This window comes from Sus scrofa, chromosome 15 (genome assembly GCF_000003025.6).
Source record: "Sus scrofa isolate TJ Tabasco breed Duroc chromosome 15, Sscrofa11.1, whole genome shotgun sequence".
Classification (NCBI taxonomy): domain Eukaryota; kingdom Metazoa; phylum Chordata; class Mammalia; order Artiodactyla; family Suidae; genus Sus; species Sus scrofa.
This window is the reverse complement of record NC_010457.5, coordinates 35634366-35660701: the sequence shown is the minus strand read 5'-3', so window position 1 is coordinate 35660701 and position 26336 is coordinate 35634366. Positions and strand designations below refer to the sequence as shown.

At 37.9% G+C, this 26336-nt stretch overlaps 1 protein-coding gene across 1 annotated transcript in view; it reads left to right on the top strand.

Moving 5' to 3' along the window:
- The window catches only part of CSMD1 (CUB and Sushi multiple domains 1), a 1882041-nt gene that overhangs the window by 583061 nt on the left and 1272644 nt on the right, over positions 1 to 26336 (top strand).

Here is a 26336-nt window from a genome sequence, read left to right as displayed (position 1 = left end):
TCATCCCTGGTGGACACTTGGTTCCTAAAGTGAAGATTCAGCATAGAGTTTCTCCTCCCTCTTTGGTATTTCTGTAATGTTGCTCTCATGGTTTCTGCTTAACAAACACTACTGTGACTCTGTCCCTGATCAAAGCACACCCAGCATAAATGGTCTGTCATCCTTACACTTTCCTGAAGTACTATTATTCCACAGGGAAACAGGCAAACTAGAAGTTACAGTGATGCAGTAACATGCCCATTTCCACAGGACCAAGAAATGACAGAGTTGGAAGTCAGGTTCCCAAGGACACACCCCCAAGTTCAAACATGTGCAAAGCTGGAGGCAGAGAGCTAGATTTGGGGCCTGGAGTGTATAAAATTTGAGAGACTCTTTTAAAGAAGAATATGCAAAGTCATGATTATAAAACTGAGTATTTCCTTAGAAACAAGGATGTTACACCAGATTATAAAATTAAAAGCACTAACAAATAGCTCAGGTGTTACAAAGAAAAGCACACACAGTAAAAACAGTATTTTTATAACTATTTGGGCCAAACTGATAATGCTTTTTTTTTTCACTTTTCAGGGCTGCACATGGATGTTCCACAGGCTAGGGGTTGAATGGGAGCTATAGCCACTGGCCTAAACCGCAACCACAGCAAGGTGAGATCTGAGCTGTGCCTGCGACTACACCACAGCTCACAGCAATGCCTTATCCTTAACCCACTGAGTGAGTCCAGGGATTGAACCTATGTCTTCATGGATGCTAGTTAGATTCGTTTATGCTGAGCCACTATGGGAACTCTGATGATACTTTTTTCTTACAGTTTTGGTTGCATCCTTCTTTGACTACTTCTCTGTATAGTGGTATTCTAATAGTTTCTTTAGTGATCAAAAGATAATTCAATTTTTCCCCTAAGATAGTTGATCGAATTTAATTATTACTGACAATTTGAATGTGAGCATTGCATTATTTCACATCTTTTATATCCATTCTTTGTAGTCCTGTTACTGGTTTAAGTACCAGAAACATGGGAATTTTGACAAATTATATTAGATGAATCTCATCAAAAGGGAGAAAAGTTGTACAGTGTATGAGAATCATTTATACTTCTTTATCAAGGATATTCTTGATAAGAGAAATTCTGCTTAAACTAGACATAAGTAGATACCACAGTCCTCAGCTTAAGTTTTGCACATTTAATGGCTGGAAGATGTCTATAAACTTAACTTCTTACATCATCTATTGCAAAACTATTTCTTCTCTGCCTTACACCTACTTCCAGTGCTAGTGGCCCTTGCTCGTGTATATGACAGTACAACCCCAACTTTTAGCCGTTTTAATAACAATACGAGTGGTCAAATCCAGTGGGTGGGTGGAGTCATCCTGAAAAACGTCACTACACTTGGATATTTAGGAATAAAGTAGCATTGAAGATAAATTACTGCAAACCACACAGTCATGTTCCACCATTGTCTTACAGTGTACATCCAAACTCTCCCTAACTGCATCTCCAGCCACCGTGGTCACTGACCCCTGACATGAAAGGAGACATGGTTGAGGGAAAACTGAGGTTAAATGAGAATGGTGAGGTTTTCCAAAATCAATTACCATGCCTCCCATTGCTAGGTCCCTCCCAGGACTTAAAGGGATCTGTGCAATGTGGGCCCTGGGCTTAAGTTCTGTGAGTTTCTTTTGGATTAATTTCTGTGATGACAGCTGTATCATCAGATGGTAGTATATGTGGTTAATATTCAAAATGACGACGGAGTTCCTGTTGTGGCTCAGTAAGTTAAGAATCCAACTTAGTATCCATGAGGATGTGGGTTTGATCCCTGCCCTTGTACGGTGAGTTAAGGATCTGGTGTTGCCATGAGCTGTGGTGTAGGTCGAAGATGCTTTACCTGATCCTGCATTACCATGGCTGCAAAATGCAGCTCTGATTTGAACCCTAGCCTGGGAACTTCCTTCCATATGCCTCAGGTGTGGCCCTTAAAAAAAAAAAAAAAAAAAAAGAAATGATAAAGCAGAACAAGTTGACATAAGGGCATGTGTGATAAGATCTAGGGGTGGGGCGAAGACAAGGGCAGCCTGTTGGCAAGGTGTAGAGAGTAAAAGATCTTGCAGGTCATGCTAAGGAAATTGGGCTTAAACCTGAAGCCCAGAGATGGCAGCTGATATCATACCCTTTCTTCAAAATTCAGATCAATTTCTTACATCATAACCCTAACCTCGTTAGGCATTGTTTACTTTGGAAGTCCTGTATTTCCTATAGTTTTTTTTTTTTTTTTAGTTTTTTTTCCCCAACTTAGCACTTAGTTCTATACTGTCTGATATTGTGTTTTTCTTCCCAAGTGAAGTCCCCTGATTAGCATTGGTGGGCTATTTCTTGTTGCCTTTGTGGGGAGGGGTTGCACATGGGAAAATAAATGTTTTGTGTTGTGTTCTAAACGTAGTGCTGTGTCCCAGGCTGGGTTCTGTATAGCGGTTGTTTGTTAATCTCTATAATAATAATGATAGGAAGTTTGGGCTGTCTCTTCTTCGTCCTTTTTTGTTTTTGTTTTTGTTTTGATGGCCAAGGATTGAATCCCAGTGGCAGCTGAGAACTACACTGCAGCTGCAGCAACACTGGATCCTTTAACCCTCTGCACTGGGTATTGAACCCATGCCTCCTTAGTGACCCAAGCTGTTGTAGTCAGATTCTTAACCCACTACACCACAGCAGGAACTCTTCTCTTCATTTTTTAAACTGTTTATTTGGAAACAATTTTGAACAACAGGAAAATTGAAAAAATAAAAGATCTAGAACACTTCATTAATATTTGATTCACACAACATTTAGCCCCACTTATGATCATCTGTACCTTATTTTGGCTCTTTCCTCAATTTAAACACAAAACTTCTAAAGCTCTGAGAATTTACACAGCTAATGAAAAGTCACAAGCTCCTAATTAGTATTAGAACTAAACTTCTTGAATTAAAGCCTCTTAGGCTGTGTTGTCGGTGCTCAGCAGATAATTTTGACTGATATTTAAAGAACCTACTAAAAAATGTCTCCCAGAATATATTTTGTGGTTTTGTAGTTCAGTTTGGGATTAGGGGACTTCTTTTTTAATAAGAATGTCAGTTTGGGTGGTTGGAAGATTCCAAATGTCATGTATCACAACTTTTAACTGCAAGGAACACAGGTGGATTCATAGATGAAAGACCAGCACTGACCAACACATTTGATAAATGAGAAATGGAATAAGAAATCTGTTCATATTTGTTTTGAAAATGATAACAGAATGTTGCAGCAAGAAATTAACAAAAAGAGGATACCTAAGCATTTTTAAAACTACTTGTCCTAACGGTATGGAGTCTTCTGCAGTGAACAGACACATGGCATGTTTGTAAGCAGCACCTTGATCACACTGTCCTATCTTGCTTTGCTGGGGTGGGATTCAGCAAAGAGCTGTTAGCCTCCTACCTCTGACCTGCCTGGAGATCCAATATCAGGAAACTGGTCATTTTAGCCCCACTGGTTATAGACACATGGCTGGATGTGGCAGAAGGTACATAAAAGATTGCAGATTGCTTATTTCACTGATGCCAACAAGGATACCAACCATTTGATATTTTAGAGTGATGACCAGTAAGAAGTTACTAACAATCCCTGTATGACTTAGCCAAATGCCATCAGACATCTAAGTAGATGTACAACAACCCTTTCTTTCCACTATAGGATGTTTTGAAGAGTAAGCTTAAGAGAGAGGCAGTGTATGGTACTGAAAACCAGTATAATATTGGAACAAAATGTTATTTATTTATTTACTTTTTAGGGCTGCACCCATGGCATATAGGAGTTCCCAGGCTAGGCGTCCAATTGGAGCTACAGTTGCTGACCTGCACCACAGCCACAGCAACACGGGATCTGAGCTACATCTGGGACCTACACCACAGCTCACTTCAATGCCAGATCTTTAACCCTCTGAGTGCGGCCAGGGATCAGACCTGCAATCTCATGGTTCCTCATCGGATTCGTTTCCATTGCACCAGGACGGGAACTCTGGAACAAAATTTTTTTAAATAGAAAATTATCTTGATATGACTTTGTGGCTATAAATATTACACACTTTGTCAGTTCGAGATATGTGTCACTATGAAAGGTGGTTTTTTTTCCATTTATTATGTATTAAGATAGTTGCATTTTTTCATTTGAATCTAGTTATTTGAAAACATGTTAAAATGTACTTCATTTTATATTGACACAATTGCTAGCATAGTTTTAGGACAAGTGATATTTATTATCTCAGTTTTATTGCAAAAGAAAAAAAATCGTAGGTAAGCAGTGACTTTGCTTCAGATTATACAACAGGTCAGTGGAAAAATCTGTGACCAGACTCATGTGCTCTAATTTTAAGTTTAACAAGGTTTTTTTTTTTTTTTTTAAATATCAGTGTCCCTAATTTTTTCTTGTATTTAATGAAATAGTTTATTTTTTCATTTAAGATGGAGTATTTTTTGACTTTCTGTTCTATGGACAGATAATCTACAGTGGAATATGCTTATGTTCATGATTAGAAAACAATAATTATTGTTTAAGTGATTCATGCTCAGTTTTAATGACAATTTGAATTCTCAATGCAGAGTATACATATCCTGAATATTATTCTAACTCATCACTAAACTTCTTTGAAATTCAGTATATAGTCATTATAGTGCTTAAAAATATTTAACACAAATGGAGATGGTTTAAAACAGAAATGGATGATGGATGACAACATAATAGCTAGGTACCACCTCTATGTAATTAGTGGCAAAATTCATGATAAAATATGACTTATTTTTAAATTTGCAAAAGGTAACTCAAAATATTTTTCTATAAGTTAATGACATAATGGGAGTATGTTTCAACATTTTCCAAGTGGCAAGTGTGGAATAACTTGTCACGGAATTCCTTTTAATTACACTTATTTTTGGATCTAGTATTTAAACACAATTAATGCTGTTCCTGATATATGCTCAATTAAAGACTATCATTTTCTTCTTGCTACCATTTACTAAGTTAATGTATGTACCTACTTTGAAGCCATGCACATACATATACATACAAGTTGAAGTATGATCTTTTTTCCCATTTGGCATTTGTTTTTCTTTTCTTTCTTTTAAACCCTAATATATCACCTGCATTTTCATAGCTAATTTTCTTTGTACTGTGACTCTTTATTGATATTAATTGCAGTGTTATTTTTGTCTTCCTGGCACTTAACCCAGTTTCTGTTCCAGAGAATGAACTCTTCATCAACTGTTAGATAGAAGTATTAGTGTAAGGGGAACAATATTTTAAATTTTCTCCTGAAATCTTAGTTCTTCTTAAATTTTATTGCAGAGGATTATAGCTCCAGAGCAGGAAATATATCAGCCTGGGGGCTGGGTGGAGGGGTGGGGCAGGAAGTGAGAAGGTGTGTCCTCTTCAGCAGAACCCCCTGGCATCATTCTTGGACTAGAGAAGAGGGCATTTTACCTCCTTTCCATTATTCTTCATCATTTCAGAAGTCTAGCTCGATGGGCCAGACATTGTGACCTCTTCCCTAGTCCTTCTGCAGCAACTGTGTCAGACATTAAGGGGAGCTAAAGACCTGAAATAGGGGAGATTTTGGAGAAAGGTCCTTCTGGAGGGTTGTTTCATGGAAAGAGAGAAGAAGTAACTGAGTTTGGAGAAGAAAATCAGCCAGGCAGAGAGAAAGGTGATCATGTTAAATAACCTTAGCAGACACCACTCTCTGGCTCAGTGAAAGGGAATTTGCCTGGAATTTGCCCCAGGGAGGAAAAGGTTCTTGCTTATTCCCAAATCCCTCATTTATTGAAGTCTTACATTCCGAGTTAAGATTGAATGAATCTGACATAGCACACGGTGATGGGGTGGGCATTCTGGCCCAGGGGTAATATCTGAAGGCCCTGAAAGGAATTCCAGATGTTCTGCAGTCCACGGAAAACCAGGGTGAAGCTGAGTCAGCAGCAGAACACCCGTGGATCCCAACTAAGACCAGAAAAAAAAAATAGACTGGGGTCTAGCTGCTACCCAAAGTAGATAACAGAGTGGATGCCAACCCAGGGTCCATGGGAGTAAGGAAGGGAGGAGGAATTGTGTTGCTGGCACAGGATTTCCCTCTGTGGGGACATGCAACTTCCTGCAGCCACGCTAAGGAGTCTCTAGTGACAGTGACTGGACAGGGCCCACTAGTCCCAAAGCAGCCTGTTGAGGCTGAATAAGGACTGAGTCCTCCCTCAACTGTATCCAGACCTCTTCTCAGAAATAGAAGATGCTGAGCAATGTTCTTTCCATCACTAAGCCTAAAAAATCCTGTATAAGTGAATTACTAGGACAAAAGTTGTTTTTTTTTTTTTCCTTTCTTTTTTTTTTTTCCTAGTTTCTAGCAAGGCTCATGAAGAACCCATGAAATAATATTGAGTTCAACAAAATAATTGCATTCTTTATATAAATCAAAGTGTAGAAGGGTAAATATTTTTGTCCTATAGCATTCTATATTGCAGGGATTTTTTTTTTAACTTCAATTTCTTCTTATTACAAAAGAGGGAAATATGATTTCTTTTTGAAACTACAGACATCTTTTCTCTTAACTACATGATACTTTGATGTATACTGGATAAAACTTTAATTAGCTCTTAGACCATACTACTTGTAGCATCTTTTAGAAATTTCATTGTTTTCTGAGCAGTTTGAGAAGTGTGTTCTGGACCCAAGCAACTGCGTTGTGTTAGTTTTTCCTTTTGAGGGGGTGCTCATTGAAGACAGTGCTGTCAGTTTGCTGTCATTACCTAGCACACAGCACACAAGCATTCACATGATTTAGGCTTAGTTCTGTAAAAAGTCAGTATCTTACAGATTTAAAATGGTATGCTATGTTGTATATCTTTCTGAGTTGTGTGTACTATGTCTAGATGGAGAATTGGACTTTTCTGTTATTCTAGAAAGACTACCAAATCTTAGGAAAATATAGCACACATAGATGCCTGCTTAAGGGTTGAAGCTCTTTCTCTAATTACTGTTATTAGGGAAAACAGATCAAGGGTTATTTCTGAGGCCTGTCTTAACAGTCCCAGGTTCTTAATTAATTAAATAGGAGACTGAGTTAGTGTCACCATTGCATCATGGTTGGTGTACTCACACAGGACATTGTGACAGCATTGTCAGTTGGAAAAGCTGGTGGATGTTGCTTTGTTGTAGACACACTTTGCTTTTTCCAAGACACAGTGGCCTCCTCCATGGTATTTGCCTTGATCCTTTTAGCTATTGCTGTTACCACAACATAACCACACATAGGATATTTATAAATCCGCATGGCTGGCCCTATGTATTTTCCCCTGAAAAATAATTATTTCACAACTGTAAATGAATTTTTATTTCAATATTTGTCCTTTGCATTTTATTTTCAAATTTTTATTTATTTTTTATTTTATTTTATTTGTTGTCTTTTGTCTTTTGTCTATTTAAGGCCACACCCAGGCTAGGGGTCAAATCAGAGCTGTAGCTGCTGGCCTATGCCACAGCACCATGGGATCCTAACCGCATCTGCGACTTACACCACAGTTCATGACAATGCCATGATCCTTAACCCACCGAGTAAGGTTAGGGATCGAACCCGCATCCTCAGGGATACTGGTTGTGTTTGTTAACCACTGAGCCACGACAGGCACTACTGGCCTTTGCATTTTAGGAAAAGATGCACTTGATTTTTCTTTCGCCCTATTCTCATCATCTCCTTTTCATGTCTGAAGAATCTAATTAAAAACTGCCTTCTTTTTTCTTATAACCTATTCCATTCCCAGCAAAATGTATTCTAATTTCTTTGGAAACCATTTATACAAATTTTCATCTTTACATTTACCAGAGACAGTCTGACTAGTATTTTTTTAACCTTGGTTCCTAGCTTTTTGTTTTCCTTGGACATGTTTGATAGCATTTAACACATTTTCTTTTAAAAAGTGTATATTCTCTAGCTTTATATTATTGGGAGGAATTTTAATATCGATGCATCCTATGATTTTTCTTTTCATGATTTATTTACTGGCTTCTTCTCATAATCCATTGCCTTAAACACTGGTAGCCCCCATCAGCCCTTTATTCAAATGTCAGCTATCATCTGTATGCAAATAACTCTGAAATTCACATCCCCTCAAATAAACTGACACATGCTAATTACCTATTGCTGTGTAATAAGCAAGGGCAAGACTTGGTAACATTATGAAATGACTTCTGTTACAGTCCCCTGGGTCAGCAGTGTTGGCTCTGCTCAGCTGAACTGCTCTTCTGCTGGTCCTCTTGGGACCACTCAAGCCACTGCTTGGGTCAGGTGAGGGTGAATGGTTTCAGGTGACTTCACTCATGTGTGTAGAAGATGGTGCTGAATGTTGGCTAAACCTCTTTCCACATGGTCTCTACTCAAGGAGGAAATCTCCATCTTCTTCCTGGGAGCCTCAGTGTTCCAAGAGACCTGAGTAGAAGCCATGGAAGTAAATGAAGGCTACCCAAGTGAAAAGAAATAGGGGCTGTTTCTTTAGAGTTAACAATAGCAAAGGAAATTGGCCATCACTGTATTTCTCAGACTCTCAGAGGGAAGAGGGAAAACTTTATAGTGGAGAAAAAGAAAGATGCTACTTGTGTTCTCATTGGCAGTTGCTGGCATGGACAACCCAGAACTAAAGCTGGACTTCAAAGAGTGAGATATCTAAGTGATGGGTTTGGGAAATATATTTGGTTTTCTCTGGTTGGTACTGAGTTGGAAGCAGGAGCCAAAAAAATTGCAGATTCATTGACCAGGTCCTCGTCTTTCTGGGCCACCTGATACAAGGAAAGCTGTTTGGTATCCTGGGTAGGTTGCAGCCATGTCTGCGGGCCTGAAATCTGTTCTTGTAGATACTCTGGCAGTTGTGAATTTGTATATTTATTCTTCCAATTTGTAAGGCCCTTGAGGCATAATCTGAGAAGTGCCATAGTGTCACCTCTCTTGTATTCTCAAGGGATAAAAGGCATATATTCCACTTCTTAATGGAAAGAGGGGCAAAACTGATGGTAAAGGAATATGCAAACAGACTGCAGGATGAAGCACACCCCAAACCTGACTTATCAGGTAACTGCAAAAACCTTTTCTCTCAGTTTTTTTCATGATCTTCTAGGTCTTCTAGGCCTGTAAATGTGGTGTTACTCATTGACTATTATTACTTCTCATAGTCCTTATGTTTTCCATGAACTTCAATAACTGGTAACTTGAGGACTTTCCTCTGCACTTCTTTTTTTTAATAAAATTTCTGATTTATCTCTCTTTTTAAACCACTTTCCATAGATACTGCTTTGATTCCAGTCTCAAGTGAGACTTAGTTATTACAATAGCCATCTCTTCACACTTAAGCAGCATGTATTTATTGAGTCTTCCTCTATGTTGAAACTAGGTCTACAAAATGAAAAATGGTTTCAAAGTCTCAGGAAGTCTGTCTTTTTAGCCTCTACAATTTAGCCTTACCACCCCCCATAAGTCCTTCATAGTCAGTGGTTTTGTCCATTGAATGACGTGTGACTCTCATTCTAACCCTCTTGTCCCAAGCCATTTTAGAATGCTTGATTACATTTCTTCACAGAATATCAAAAGTATAGGAATTATAGCTGTTCTCTAAACCTACCCTTTGCAGCCAAACTGCATTCACATCTTTCAGGTGGTTCCTCCAAAGATTTCTGGCCTTTCTTTGCAAATGCCCAACCTCTTTTTCTTATCAGCTTCCAATTTGTGGGGATCCTCCTTTTAATAATGCTCCCTAATACATTCTGTTCTGCACACCATACATTAACTTTCAAGCATATTTGGACATGTGCTTCTTTTGCAGTTTTCTCTGGATAACTCCAAATCATTTTCCCTTTCCTTGCTTTGAAATATGCCATGTGAAATATGATATACACACAGAATAAACATATAACTGTTTATGTATACAGTTTCCTGCTTAATATCTGTAATCTAGGGGAGATAGTGAATCATGTAAATAATCAAAAAGCCTCCACAGTTTGTGAATGCTCTAAAGTCATATTTAGAATTAGGATAAATATACTAAATAACTTTCTTAGGGGATTTGTCATTATCTATGAACAGTAATAGAAAGATGATCCAGGAATTCTAGCTAAACTAAGGGTATGCAGAGTAATAAAGAAAACATTGTTTCAATGGACTAAAGATATGAGAAAATAAAAAAGGAATAATGATAAATGAAAATATACAGAAAACTACAAGTTTATAGGCTTGAGTCATTTTTTATGGAATAAACTATCCTCTCTGGATAAATCAGATAAAACTTCATTTACAAGAGGCATAATGAAAAGACTACAAAGTAAGAGATAAAATAAAAACAATACACCAACTAAAAGTAAGCTGATTTAGCAGTATTATAATGTAACATTGAATTTAAGGCAAAATGCATTAATGGAGATATAAAGGTTGTACATAATGATAAAAATCACTTCCCCAAAATAATAGAACAGTCATTAACCTGAATTCATCTAATGATAGAGCTTTGAAGTAGATAAAATATATACAGACAAAACTGGCAGGTTTTCAAGGAGAAATTGACAAGTCTAGTGTGAGACTTTAAAGAACCTTTATCAGAAACTTATAATTAAAGCAGACACAACTTATTAAAGTTAGAAGAACTAAGTAACAATTAACTATCTTGCTATAATGAATGTTTTATACTCTATATTAAGAATTATATACATTTTCTGAAACATACATGGGACATTTTCAAAACTGATAAAGTGTTCTTGCAAAGGTACTCTCACCCTCATCCTAGAAATTGATATAATACAGCTTTTAAGGTCTGAATTAAATTATAAATCATCAAAAATACATCAAATACAAAATAACAGCAACTCCCCATACATTTGGATATTAAGAATATTAGATTCTTACTCTGTGTTTCCTTAAATAAATTCCAAATAGATTAAGATCCCAAATGTGAAAAATGAGCCTTTAAAACAATTAAACACAAATATAGAAAATAGATGTCATATATACATATTTCTGAATGTAAGTTTATATGTGTGTGTATATGCAAACATGCCCACATTGGTGGAAAAAACTGTGAAAGACATAATGGAATATTTTCAACTAATTTGTAAAAATGTAAATAATAGAATAAAAGGAAAATTTGAGTACATCAAAAGTTTTAAAATTATGTCAGAATATGATATGAAAGAAATAATATAAAGAAGATAAACAATAGCCTGTGAAATGCTACTTTCAATAGGTAATCAGTTATATATATATACAGATGTATAACACTACATATATTTATGTATATGTATGTACACATATGCCTGTATACATATATAATGTAAAGAACTACAAATCAGTACTTAAATAGAAAATCCAACAGAAATATCACCAAAAAATAACGCATGGGTCTTGAACTTTTTATTTCTTTTAAAAAATAATCTGGTACCCTTTTCATAAAATTAACATTTAAAATATTAACATTTTATTTTATTTTTTGTCTTTTTAGGGCCACACCCATGACATATGGATGTTCCCAGGCTAGGGGTTGAATCAGAACTACAGCTGCCTGCCCACCCCACAGGCACAGCAACACTGGATCTGAGCCATGTCTACAACCTACAGCACAGCTCACGGCAATGCCAGATCCTTGAACCTACCAAGTGAAGCCAGGTATTGAACCCACATCCTCATGGATCCTAGTCAGGATTGTTACCGCTAAGTCACTATGGGAACTCCTAAAATGTTAACATTTTAAATTTATTCCACTAGGTACATGAATGATACTCTTTGCATCTTTCTATTGAATTTCTAAAAATAAAATATTGTGCAAATGATTTTTTCTTATTTTCTTTACACCATTTCACTATGTCTTTCATTTTAATTCCAGGAGTCTTTTAGATTGTTATTTTTGAATGCTTCCTCTCAAAAGAGTATAGGAGGCTTAACTAGTTGAGGATGGTCTAAAGTATAGGATAGCGTTTTTAAATTCTTGCCATTCTGTTTTCTCCATTTATGCTCAGTATATGGTACAGATGCAAGACCAGAATGTGTTCAATAGAAAGTTTACTCCCTTTAAAAAAGTAATTGGCCAGTTGATAGTATTATTTTGTATCTTAGATTAATGAAAACAATTATAGCATATAAATGAGTTTCCATAGTTATTACACTGGACGGGCTTTCACAGGACACAACCCATGATGTAGGATCCAGGGGGAAAGTAAATGTAATATCTGACCGTCCAGGTGATTAGTGTGTTTTCTCGGTGCTGGCCAGCTCACAACTGTCCCATCACATTCTGTGATGAAGAACATGGATGTGGTGAATTGCCGAGCTGGCAATGCATTTTAAAAACTGTGGTGACTTTGAACAAATGAACCTGGGTGAGAAAAGAGACATTTGCTATCACAGCAGTTTTAAATTGCTCTCGTGTCAGACAGGCCAGGCTTGTGCTATGCTGGTTCCAGAGGGAAAGGGAAGTCCAAGGGGTGAAGAGACAGAAAGGCAGGATTTTAATTAATCAGAAGAAAGAACTTGTTAATAGTCCATTTGAGCTCTGCAGACTAAGCTGGGTCTCTGAATCCTGGCCGCTTCAGGGATCTGTCCCCAAAAGGTGGGTTGGTGTTAGTCAAGCACATGGTGACATGGATGCTTGGGGTAAATAGATTAAACTCAGGATCTTCAGCATTACATTCTAGTCTCATATTCTCAAAATTTAATTTATCAGACATAAAATCCATTGCTGTTACCCAGTAGTCATATTTTGTACTTTATGCAATCCTGACAAACACAGTTTGCAATACAGACATTAAAGAATATTTGTTGACAGCTGTCATTCATGACTACAAAAAGAAAATTGAAGTGCATGTTCAAAACTCTTCTTTTTAATCCCCATAAGCTTTCAGATAGCATTTCAAATAAGTTGTATAAATATGTCCATGGTAGCTGAAATAAAGTACCATTGCCTCAAGGCTGCCTCTTAGAAAAATCCCTTAATTGATGTAAGTTTTCCTTTTTACTTATTGTAAATAGTGTTTTATAGTCAATCCTTAAAAATGCTACTAAAACATACACTTTTTTTAAAACCAACTTGGATTTAAAAGCCTCTGCTGCATGTTATAAAACTCACATGGAAAAAGATTTTCACTGAACAATAGTGCAATTGTGCAAGTAGCCACAGTTTCCTGATTATGTAGACCAAGTACATCTTGACATTTTAATTGAATTGTGACTAGTTTGAATTATTATTTAACAAAAACATGATGAATTTTGTACCACTATGTGTAGGCTGATATGCTGTTTCTTGTACATTTTTGAAAGAAGCAGTATCAAACCTTAGGGTTACTAAATTTTAAATTAGTCTGCTTCAACAGCTTGAGCAAACAATAACTGAATCATAAATTATTTAAATTTGTTTAGACAAAACAAATAACACCCTGATACCTCCTATCCACCAGATGGCATTCTATTAGTTCATTGTCTAAATCCAAAATTTTCCCTTCAGTCTGTTTCATGGAAATCTCCAATTTATTCAAGGCCCAGAAACTGCCTCTTGTATTCTTTTCATCCATTTTATTTTTTTCCATCTGGATATCTCACCAGCACTTTAAATAATCTATTTCAAATGAAGCTTTTAGTAACATTCCCCTCAAACAAATAATATAAAATCATTACACAGCATTCTGCACATTTTTTTCCTGTTAATGATATCACATGCCTGGAAGAATATTTTTCTCTATTATTTTCCATCATCTTTTCAAATATCATCCACACTTCAAAACTCAGCACTTCTTTTTCTTTTCTTAAATTCTAAGAACTCAGAAGATTCTTTTTTATGACATCCCTTCAGTTCAATTCTACTCTCTTTTACTCTCATGAGAGCCTTCCTTGACCCTTCCCTTCTAACTAGCTTCACCATCTGTAATACCCCTTGTCTGTAATACATTCTATGGAAGAAATGGTCAGAGTAATCTTCCTAAAAGGCTATATACTTCCGTGGTTTCCCATGGTCTCTCTGTCAATAACCGTGTGCACTGCCATGCTATGTCTTTATCATGAACCTGTTGGATCTTTCAGGCTTGTCTTTGAATGTCTCCAAAGAGCTAGACAACCAATAGGACAGAGATTGAGAGACAAGGTTTTTTTGACAGAGATGGTGGAGAGTGGATATTATCTGGTATTGAGTGTTGTTTGAGTGGAAGGGGGTGATAGCTGGTGATGGAAGCAAAAATCAAGATTCTTGTTGAGCCTGGAGACCAGCCCAACATAATAAGGTGCCGTAGTGAAGGCAAAATGGAGATTACTTACAAGGAGTCAGCAGTGGGACCAGAGCAGGGGAATCATCCTGATCCAGAAAGAGAAAGAAAACAATGGAGAAAATCAACTGAAAGGAAAGAAGGTTGTGGCCAGAGTGGGTATCTGAGTATTAGAGGAGCAGATGAACTTCGCTGTCACAGGCACTAGCTGAGAACTGGGGGAACTGCATTTCTGAGAACAAACCTAGCACTGGGTAGGGTGGCTTAGGGACATGTGAAACTGAAGACTAGGTTGATGATTTAATGATGATGGAAGATGTTACATCTGAGATGCAGCAAAGAAAATCACTCCAAACTTAACATCTGCCAAAGGCTGTGATATCCCAAATCCTTCTTGAACAAGAGCTACATGAAACATGTGCTAATGAGAGCTGTTTCCATACATGAAAGTATGTTTGTTTCAGAGTATAACATTAATAACCATTTAGTTAAGTATCTACAATATATTTAGGAAGCATTGCTCTTTTTTAAAATTCTCTTCATCACAGTGTTTCTGTTTTCACATTCCACTTGTGCAAGTATTCCGCATTAGAACATTTGACTTTTGGGTAAAATGGTAATTTTTCTTTGAGAAGTAAATCTTTTTATCTGTTCATGCTCAGTTTCTCACTGGGCATGTTTTGTTTTTTTTTGTTTTTTTTTTGTTTTTTTTTAACTAGGTTTCCCACCCTGTAACAACACTGTGGTTTCTCTTTTTGGGATAGTTCTGTGAACATGGAAGTATGCAGATGGCTCACATCCAATTTAATCTAGCAGACATCTATTAAACACTCCATGCTTATGGACCATCCATTAGGATCTAAGGTTCATAAATGTTCCTGGTTGTCAGGACCCTGTGTCACACAGTCATGGCATTTTGAGATCCTGGAATAACTTGAGAGGAAACAGATTATTATACCTAATATTAGAAACTGCTGCTGTATTCACGGTTTCTGAGTGGACTTCATGAGGATGAGGACATGAATGTCTTAAATGTAGCTCCAGAGTGGAGTTCTGAATCACATTCCACATAAGTGAGATAGAGGAATTGTGTCCTGATAAAGTAATCTCTTTGAAAAACAAACAAACAAACTGTTCTTCTTGACTCAGGTGCCCCATCCCCTGACCTCCAGGTTCTTCTCTTCCACTTGGGAAGGGGCGTGGGCTTGACCAAACTCTGGCACTTAGAATCTTTTTCCATATCTGCTGTTAGCATACCAGATCGATAATGGGAATTATATAGCTCCACACGGTGTTGTGAGTTAAGCCAAGGTATGATGAAACAAGGGAATTGTCAGGTGGTCAGCTTTAATACTCGTGGGAAGGTGAAATAGAGGGTGGTGTCATCAGTTAGTCATGGGCAGTGATTACTCCAGACAATCCCCGTGCTCACATGGGGTCCAGATTATTCCTACAGAGCTCAGTGAAGCCACGGGCACACATATGGGAGCCTGGCCTCCGAGTTCCTTCGAAGCCTCTCTGTGCAGTTGAATGTCGATTTTCTTACTAACAGTGTAACCTGGAAAATTTAAGTAATCACGCTGAGCCTGGAGCTCCTCACAGGCTAGATGTGAGAGATGGTTGTGAAAATTTGTCGAGATCCTTTTTAAGGATCTGACACATCAGTGTCCTTGTCATTTTCTTATTTTTTTTTTCATCCTTGAATTTCATGGACCTTGCAGCATAAAATCATTAAAAAGAGTAAATAAAAATCAGTTTCAGCATACATTATGTATGCCCAAAGCTGATGTGGAGAGTTCTTTTGCTACCCTTAAAAATAATCATATGCATCATCTTTAAATCTAAGGGATTTCCAAGTCTTAACTTTTTCTTTCGAGGAGTGTTTTATATTCAAAGGGGCTTTTATTACAATTCTTGCAAGAGTTTAAGTAATGAGTTGTGAACAGAGATCTTAGTCGATGTGAGTGTAGTTAAGGGTCTAGGCTGTAGAGTAATTAGTTCGGAGCTGTTATAGGTCAGTGTAACTCTGTTCTACTTTCTGGATAGTGAACTCAGAAAGCTCCAGTGCTGTTAGGTCAATAACCCTAAGTGTTTGTTAATGTTTGTTTAATGGAATTGAGTTTCTGTTTGAAGGGAATCTTTGATTGTTCCCACTGATGTAACAGTGTCACATGAAAAATACTTTCTGTTGTCAAATATGCCTTTATCTGAACGAAGTTTATTATAAATTAATTATAGTGTCATTTCTCAGTAGAACGATAACTAGTGAGTGAAATCTAGGTTCTGGTTCAGAAATTCAAGTCCCAGCTGTGCCAGCCCCTTGGGCAAGTTATATCACCTCTTCCAGCCCCATGGACTATTTCTATACATATTTAAATATCTTTTTGTTTCACATAATGACCATGAGCCTTGTGTATCATGTAATAACCATGAGCCTTGTGTACCACGTAATGAAGAAGCAAAGGAGTCAGTCAAAACAGACTTGCTCTACTAGTGACGGGTAGGGCAATGCTGAGCTTTGGTGAAGCAGGAGATGGGAAAGATGCAGTAAACACACACCAGGAAAAAAAAATAAGCCAGAAAAATAGACATCCCATTCAAGCCCTAAGTCTACACACAACAGCATTAACTTTGAAAATTTTTTAAAAAGATTGAATTTGTCTTTATTGAAATAGAGTTGACATGCAATATTATTTTCAAATATGTAACATAGTGATTTGATGTTTGATAGATTATACTTTCAATAAAGTTATTATAAAATGTGGGCTCTAGTTCGCTTGCTGTACAATATATCATTTTAACTTATTTTATACTTAGTAATTTGTACCTCTTAATTCCCTTCCTCTATTTTTTACACCCCAAGCTCTCTTTCCACTAGTAACCACTGGTTTGTTCTCTGTATCTGTGAATCTACTTCTGTATTGTTATATACATATTTTTTAAAATTAAATTTCTGGCCACACCACAGCATGTACAAGTTCACTAGCCAGGGACTGAAACCATCCTGCAGCTGTGACCTGTACCACAGCTGCAATGACACCAGAGCCTTAACCTGTTGCACCACAAGGGAACTTCCCATTTTTTTAAGAGTCCACATACATGTGAGAGCATATGGTTCTTATCTTTCTCTTTCAGTGTTATTTCATTATGCATAATACCTTCCAGATCCATCCATGTTGTCACAAATGGCATGGTTTCATTCTTTTTCATGGTTGGGTAATATTCCATGGTGTACATACACCATACCTTTTTTATACATTCAGCTGTTGATGGACACTTAGGGTTTAACAGGTTCTGCTTTTCATACATGGGATGGTGAGCTAAGGATCCTGGAGGAACACCGATCAGGAGGGCTTGAAGGAGAGGCTATTGTGAGGTGTAGGGGCTAAATCAGGTAACAGTTATATCTTTTTTAAGGGGAATGATTGCAGCTGCCTCTTTGAGGATAACCTTTCCCCTTCTCTAGTTCTGAGAGCTGCGTTATCATGGTCACATAACAGATCTATCAGTTGAAGAACAGTGAGCTTCACCACACTCTGGGGTCCCCATCTTATGAGCTTTATTGACAGAACATTCTTGGGTTTTGCACCTCTGCCTGTTCTTCCAGGCTTGGAGTCACAAGTCTGTCCCTTTGGAAAATAAGACAGTGTGGCTTGTCCACCAGCAGGTCTACAGATGTGTTATTCCTGGAACCATTGGAAGGCTGTTTTGACTTCCCTATTCCTTGGTCAGACACTCCAGCATTAGAAATTCAGAACAGCCTTTTAAATCTGTGCTCCAAATTTTATCAGTGTTTTGGAAAGCTAGAATAAATATTAAAAAGTAAGCCAACTCTTTTACCCTTAAGTCACTGATACTGCATAACCCAGAAACTTGGGTACCACTTCAGTCTCATCAGAGGCTATCAGTTGTGGGAGTGAGTATCTCAAAGTATAGAAAAGATAATATATGAATGCTGTGTTAACATAATAATATATTAAAATATTAATGCTACAGTGTGTCCAATGTATAGAGACATTTAAATCACTATGCCTTGCTTCCCATATTTAGGTTTTATTAAATATATTTTTATTTCAGAAATTTTACAGAAAAGTTGTGAAGATAGTACAAAGAGTTCCCATCTGTCCTATGCACAATTTTTCTTTTCATTACATTGTAAGTTAGTACAGAAAATTTGTCACAACACATAATCAATATCGATATGTTATTTTTAACTAAAGTGCACACTTAGCTGATTTACTCAGTTTTCACCTAATGCCCTTCTTCCCTTCCACAATACCATCTAAGTCATCACATTTTATTTAGACCTCATGTCTCCTCAGGCTTTTCATTTCTTTCTTTCTTTTTCTTTTTTTTTTTTTTTTTCTCTTTCAGCCACCCCATGGCATATCGAGTTCCTGGCAGCCAGCCAGGGATCAGATCCAAGCCATAGTTGTGAGCTAAGCCACAGCATGTGCCAGGCTGTGTATCAAATCTGCATCCCAGTGCTCCCAAGACACCACTGATCCCATTGCACCACAGCAGGAACTCCTCCTTAGGCTTTGCTTGACTGTGATGGTTTCTCAGACTTTCCTTTTTTCTGGAGACCTTGGTAGTTTTGAGAATACAGGTAAGGTGTTTTTGGAGAATGCCCCTTGGATTTGATTTGTCTGATGTTTCTCTCCTGATTACCCTGGATTTGTAAGTTTGGGGAGGAAGACTCCAGAGGCCCAGCACCCTCTCAGCACTTCCAGGTGTATGTATCACAGGTGGCCTTTGTCAGGTTCTTCCTTGGGTAGGTCCTCTGCTTTCCTGCCTTTCTGATCTGTCTTTGGAAGGAAGTTACTATGAGCAGCCCCAGAGTGAGGAGTTAGGCTCCATCTCTTAAGCAGAGCATGGTTGAATGATTTAGAATGCTTCTACGCAGGACAACTTCTCTCCTAGTTACTTTCCAATCATTTATTATATATCAATATGGAATCGCAGATCTGTTTTTCTCCATTGGGTCACCCAGAGTCAGTTTTAGTTTTTCTCTTTGCAAGGCGATTCCAGTTGTTTTCTGCAAAGCAGTGACCCTTCTCTCCCAGCAAGAACAAATGGGCTACTCAGTTTTGCACATCACCGCCATGTGGATTACCAGTGCAGTCTGCAAGGATGCCCTCAGACTTCCTTGTATCCTCGCAGGAGTAAGAGTCACTGCAAACAATACCTCTTTCATATGGAAGGACCAGCGTTTTGTCTTGAGGACCTGGAGCTGCTTTATTAACTATAGGCTCTTACTCACCATACCTCCTGCCATCTCTGGTTTATCGTCGCCTTTCCCTGTAAACACTGATTTCAGAAAAGGACTGGCAAACTCATCCCCACAAATGGCTTCATACATTTCAGGGTTTAGCTTGCATTTTTCAAAAAGTTTTTATTTGGAAGCATCTCATATAACTTTCACCCAACTTTCTTCCAGAATTAACCTCTCACATAAACAGAGGTTATGTGCAATTATTAAAATAAAGACATTAATGTAGACCCGTTATTATCTACTAAATACTGAGTTTTCCCAGTATTTCCTCAGTCACTTTTCCATACCAGATTCCATCCAGGATCCCACATGATGCTGAATGACCACATCTTCTTGGTCTCCTTCAATCTCTGCCAGTTTCTCAGTCTTGCCTTGTGTGACCTTGCCAGTTTTGAAGAGCACTGGTAACTTGTAATTGTACAGCATCTCTCATTTGGTTTTGTTTGATGATTTCTCATAGTTTGGTTGAATTACGCATATTTGGCCAGAATACCCTGGAAGTAATGGACCCTTTTCAGTGTATCATATCACAGAGTCCATGATCTTAGCATGTTTTTTCAGTTATGATGTTAACATTCATTGCTTGGTTAAGGTGGTGTAAGATGAATATCTCAATGTAAAGTGATTATTTCCATTTGAAATGAATGAATATCTAAAAGGAGATACTTTATTACTGTCCTCATACCTTATTTTTCCTCAAACTTTTTTTCTGCATTCTTTTTGACCAAAATTCTGTAAAACATGTTGAAGTAGGAAGTTAAAAGAAGGAATGGTGACACTGTGACTTTCAGAGAATATTAGGAGAGAAAGGATGTATCTATATCTGAGTATCTGTGTCTGAAAGACAGAATGATTCTCCTGATAATTTTCAGATCATACCATGTTTTGGATCAATTTGTATGCAAACGATGAAGCTAATTTTTCATGGTTATATTATACCTACGTTAATTAAATGTCTGATACCTAATACATCACTTAGTAATTTACAGCAACTAAATAGTGGCTTGGCATGGCCTACACAATATAAAGATGTGGGAACCATCTATTTTCAAATGTTGATAGAGAACACAGGGACATTTAAAAAAATCTCACTAATCAATGCATAACATAGTTAATCTGTTGAAAGAAAATTAGAATCAGGCAGAATCTAGAATACACATGGTAACTGACAATAAGTAAGGATCTGTACACCATATGCTGTCCATCAAATTGGGCTTCTGGATTGTGTATCTGCTTCACCTGCAGAGCTTGTAATCAAATGTGTAGGGGGAGTTCCATGTCACATTGATCATAGTTTTGAAAGAATATGAATAAGGGAATGATGAATGTGTTTGAATATTGTTGAAAGTGCTACAATTCCATCATCATTGCCATAATCGGTATCAGGAGAATCATTTAGGTACCTTTCTATTTTGATATTCTGTAAGAAATTGGTGATAATTTGGTTACTTCATGTTGACTAGAACCACAGTCACAAAAATGTACTCATTAGGGCAAAAATACTCATTTATCTAGAGAGACAATTTTATAAAACTTGGAATTTAAAAGGTGTGAGACTGAACTTTGTTTCTGATAGAGTCATAGTTACTATGGGAAGCCTGGCAAATATTATAAGTTAAAGTTATAAAAAAACTGGAATTTTTAAAAGCTTAGTGGAAATATGTTTATATATATACACACACACACATACATATGTGTATGTATATATAGATTTATACATACACATAATACACATATTAAGGTAAGCAATAAATTAATTAATTAGTCATTAATCATTAATCTCCTAGTTCCATAAACAGTAAAACTGAGGCACTGATAATGTGCCTGCCTGTCCCCAGAGATGCCACTTGGTCATGGTCTGAGCTCTGACTGCATGTCATGTTTCCTGTGGCCAAGTTGTGACTTTGAGTTCTTTTGAAATGTACTTGGGTTGACTTGTTAGTTATTCCAAGAAAAAGAGAAAATCATTTAACCTTTGACTTTACATGGCAAACCAAAATAGGCTCCAAGTAGTTTAGATACAATTATTAAAGGAGAAAGAACTAAATTGTTGAAAGCAGAATTCCGAAGTGAGCTGTGCTCTGCACCTACCATGAGGTCCCTGGGGTGCTCATGTTCATGGACTGCCCCCCCGCCCCACATCTTGCATCCAGCTCCCAGCCTATAGAACCTCTCCTCCAGCCCAGGGTTCTGGTTATGCCCATGCTCCCCAGAGGGGGGAGCTGCTTTCCGTAATTATTCATCTCTGATTCATTTGCGCCCTCCTCTGCTCTCACAGCCCTTCCAAAAGACAAGTAACCAATTCCATGCATTAACATCCTACTCTTTAAAACATATAGAAATACGAAACAAAAGAGAAATGGCTCTACATCAAAATTCAGAAGGAAGAGGAATGAGATATTTAAAATCAGTAGAATACATGGTAAAGAAGAGAGATCTGTGTGTTCCCTCGCTGGGCACAGTTCTTCATGCTGTGTGGATACTTAATAACCGCATGTTGGATGAAGGAATCACCATTAAATCAATGATTAAAAATTCCATACAGCAGAATGTAGGAGACCTTAATAAAATCAAAATCAAGTGATGGCAAAAATGCATAACATACAAACTCTTACATATAAGAAGTTGCTGGGAGTTCCCTGGTAGCCTAGTAGTTAAAGATCTACCATTGTCCCTGCTGGGGCATGGGTTCAATCCCTGGCCTGGGAACTTATGTGTGCTGCCCCCTGAAAAAATAAGAAAGGAACGAAGGTAGTAAGGAGGGAAGAAAAGAAGGAAGAAATAAAGTAAGAAATTGCTTAGGTGGGTAAGGAACATCTGCATATAAATCATAGATAAGAGAAAACATAGTGGCTTATCAAACTTACTGAAAAATCTCAACTGAATGAAGGAGGAAGTGCAAGTGAAAATACAGTCCTATTTTCAGGTATTTAAAAACTCATTCAATGCTAAGAAGGGTGTGCAGATTCAAACATTGTTAGATAAACCATTAAGATTGAGGGTATCTTTATGTAAAGAAGTGAAATTATTTAATTTGCCCTGAAAATTATCAGATTATTTAACACAATGTGATAGCAGCAGCAAATAGGAAGATATTTAAAATAAGAGAAAATAAATGAAGAAATATGATTAATTGTGTCATGGAGCAAAGTATGATATTTTCATATATATAGAAACATTCTGGATTTTTTAAAACCATATTTCCACAGAGTTGGCAGAGAATATTTTGAAGCTTAAAAAAAAGGTATGCATGAAAATCCAAGTGGTGGTTATCAATGACTATTAACAGTAGATACTTTCAAAAGGTGGGATTATTGGTGATTTTTATTTTCTTGGAAATTTTCCAACTTTCTAGATATTCTGTAATGGCCACATGCCATTTAAAAAATGTTTTTACCAACAGGAAAAATGGCATCAGTATATATAATGTCATATGTGAAAAAGTAGAAGATGGATAGTTGACCAAAAGGAAAAAAAAAAAAAAAAAGCCCATAGGAAATAAATTCTTTTGATATGATTATTAGGTTCACATACTATTAGAGCATAAACTCTGCAGCCTATTTCCATTTCATTTGATAAGCTAAGTTATCCATAGTTGTGATATATTAAGTTATGGAAATTGTGTTCTTTAGCTTCTGTGCAGATATGGAGAAGGAAGCAGGCATTTTCTACCACCGCCCAGCCTCTGCTCCGCTCAGACCTAAGGGAGGTCTCCAGCACGAGCCCGGCGACTGCCTGGGAAGAAATCTCTGTGGAGTCCCCAGGCAATTTGGCTCTGTTTACATTTATACTTGAATTTCATCCATCTTTCCTTCAGATAACTGTGAATACTATTTTGATCAAAAAATTGAACAGTTAAAAATGCAAGTAAATGGGAGCTCCCATTGAAATGGGAGCAAGTTAAGAACCTGACTAGTATCCATGAGAGTGCAGGTTTGATCTGTAGCCCTGCTCAGTGTGTTAAGGAGCCCACATTGCCCTGAGCTGTGGTGTAGGTCACAGATGTAGGTCAGATCCGGTGTTTCTATGGCTGTGGTGTAGGCCAGCAGCTGTAGCTCTGATTTGACCCCTTTGACCACTTGCAGTCCTAAAAAAAAAAAAAAAAAAAAAAAAAAAAAAAAAAAAAAAAAAAAAGCAAGGAAATGGACTGGAAACCTTGTTTCATCAAGGTTCTCCAGAGAGACAGAACAAAAATAAAATGTAAATATATGTACAGAGAAAGAGAGATGGTTACATTTAGTAGGAGGAAGGGGATCAGGCAGTTGTGGAGAAAGATCTGTTACCTTGGATGTGGGAGAGCCGGTGGGTGGATGAGTGCCCACTACCTCTTTGGCATGGCATCCCTCAGCGCAGTGCAGGTAATATAGACCATCCACCACCACCAAAGTCATTGAGCTGGTACAGCAAAGCCAGGGGTTGGGGAAGGGCGCAGGGCAGTTGGGTCAGGTGTAGACATCTGTTCTGATGCTTCTGTCCTTCCTCTGTCCCTTCTCACAACCCCGCCCCATCCTGTCCTGCCACCAGCCCTGCCCTGCCCTGCCCCACCTACCACCATAGCCCATAACCACCACCATGGCCCATGTAGGCATCTCACCAGAGGCCCTTGATCTCCTTAGCAAAATAATGCCATTGAGACACTGGCTCAACTGGTTTAGGATAAAATCTTTCCTCGTGTTTTCCCAATCAGTAAATTTTTCAATCAAAGTACTCTGTGAGGTGGACTGTAGGCTATCAGATGAGGTCATGCTCTACGTGGTTCACCCAGGATGGCGCATGTCTGTGCCCACGATAGCTAAAAATAATGAAAATGACTGCCCACCTTTCCTTTCGAAAGTGTGTTCCTGTTTGGCTGATGAAGAGTATGGTAGTCCTTGCTACAGACTAGTAAGAAGGGCAATGTTGCGTTTTCCTTCCAACCCTGGATAGATAACTGCGTATTCTCCATGTTGAAAATAGACCCTCTGAAATAGCTGTCTCAGAAAACTTGTACTTGAAAACTCTATTCCTTTGCTTCATTATTTGGCTCATTATTATTATACTATACTTCATTATTCTATACTAATACTTCATTATTCTAATACTATATAATCCTATTTTTAGTAGTCACAGTTTTATGGCAACTTATATGCATCTTAGATCCTATTACCATATTTTCACTTACTGATGCCTATTGTCTGTGTATTTGTTCCTCACAACTTACTGGTGTAAGTGATAAATATCTGCAAATATCCATCTCTCCTTTTTGTCTGTGACAGGCTCTGAGTTCCCTCCTCTCTCTCTGTTCATCACAGTGCTCCCAGGTCCTCAGGCTGGAAACCTGGGAGAAGTCCGTGATCCTTCCTTCAGCTTCTCCCCATTATCCCTCCTTCAACTTCAAATGTCCTTCCGCTCACTGATGTCTTCCTTCCCACCTGGCCAGCCTGACTGAGTTGTCTCAGGTAGCGAAGAACCCCACAGAAGTCTTTCTTCCTCACTCTGATTCCATCCTGGACAGTGATTTATTTCCGCTCAAAACTGCCTCTGTTGGAGGTCCCCAAATGGCTTAGCAGTAATGAACCCAACAGGATCCATGAAGACATGGATTTGATCCATGGCCTCGCTCAATGGGTTAAGGATACAGCGTTGCCAAGAGCTATGGTGTAGGTCGCAGATGCAGCTCTGATCCCACATTATTGTTGCTGTGGTGTAGGCCAGAAGCTGTAGTTCCAGTTGACCCCTCGCCTGGGAACTTCTATGTGCCATGGGTGCGGCCCTAAAAAGCAACAAACAAAACAAACCTGTCTCTGTCATCTTGTTGCCTACTCAAAACACACTGAAGTTAAAAAACCAACTCTCCTAGTCTTGCTGTCAAGTCCCTTTTCATGTTTCTTTTTATTCTGTCCAGTGTTTCTCCTCATTTCCTAACAGCATGCGTAACTGGAATCAGGCTGACCAGCCCACTCTTTTCTAGACTCTCTGAGGACATCGTTACGTGGGCATGCCAGCGGGCCGGCCCTTTCTTCCTCTTTGCTCTCCAAGAGAAAACAATTTCCATTTCCTCCAGGAAGGGTTTGCAGGTTACATGAGCCCACAGTAACCTTTCTGTTTGTTTTTCCTGATATCCTTACGAACCTGTGATCTGAGTCATTCTGACACTCATCTTTTGGTTTGTGTCTTTGTTGCTTGTTTTGTTTTTACCTTTTCAGTTAGAAACAAAGAAAAAGAAAACTATTTATTCATTGACTTGTTGTGACCCTGATAATGCTGGGGATACGCTTATTAACCCTCTGTCATGTCAAGCCCCATATTGTAGCTGGTGGAGGACCTGAAAAGTAGTAGGGTAAGGGGACATATCTACCAAGTGGGTCAATGAAGTGACAGATGCTAAAACTACATTTTGATTGTAGATAATATGCACTTGATGACTGATTGTGTTATTAACATCTCAAATCAATTTGGTCATGTCTTTCCTGAAAATGGTTTTCATATTTTCCTCACTGTATGCTGGCTTTTCCCTTGATAATGGTTATCAAGTCCATTCAGAAAAGATGCCAAAGTCTTCTCAATAAGCATAGAAAGTGAGAGCTTCCTTCTTAAGGCTTCATTAACAGCTTCCTATTTAAAGGAAAAACAGTATTGGCATGTAAATGAACTTTGCTCTGGCAGGTTTTGACTTCCAAGGTTCCTTGAGTACAGCCAATCCATCAATGAGGAAGAGGCCCTCAGGAAGTCAGGCTGAAAGGTAGCACAGTGTTCCCTCCTGGGAGGGAACTAAAAAAAGAGGTAAAGTTTTTCCTTCTAATTTAA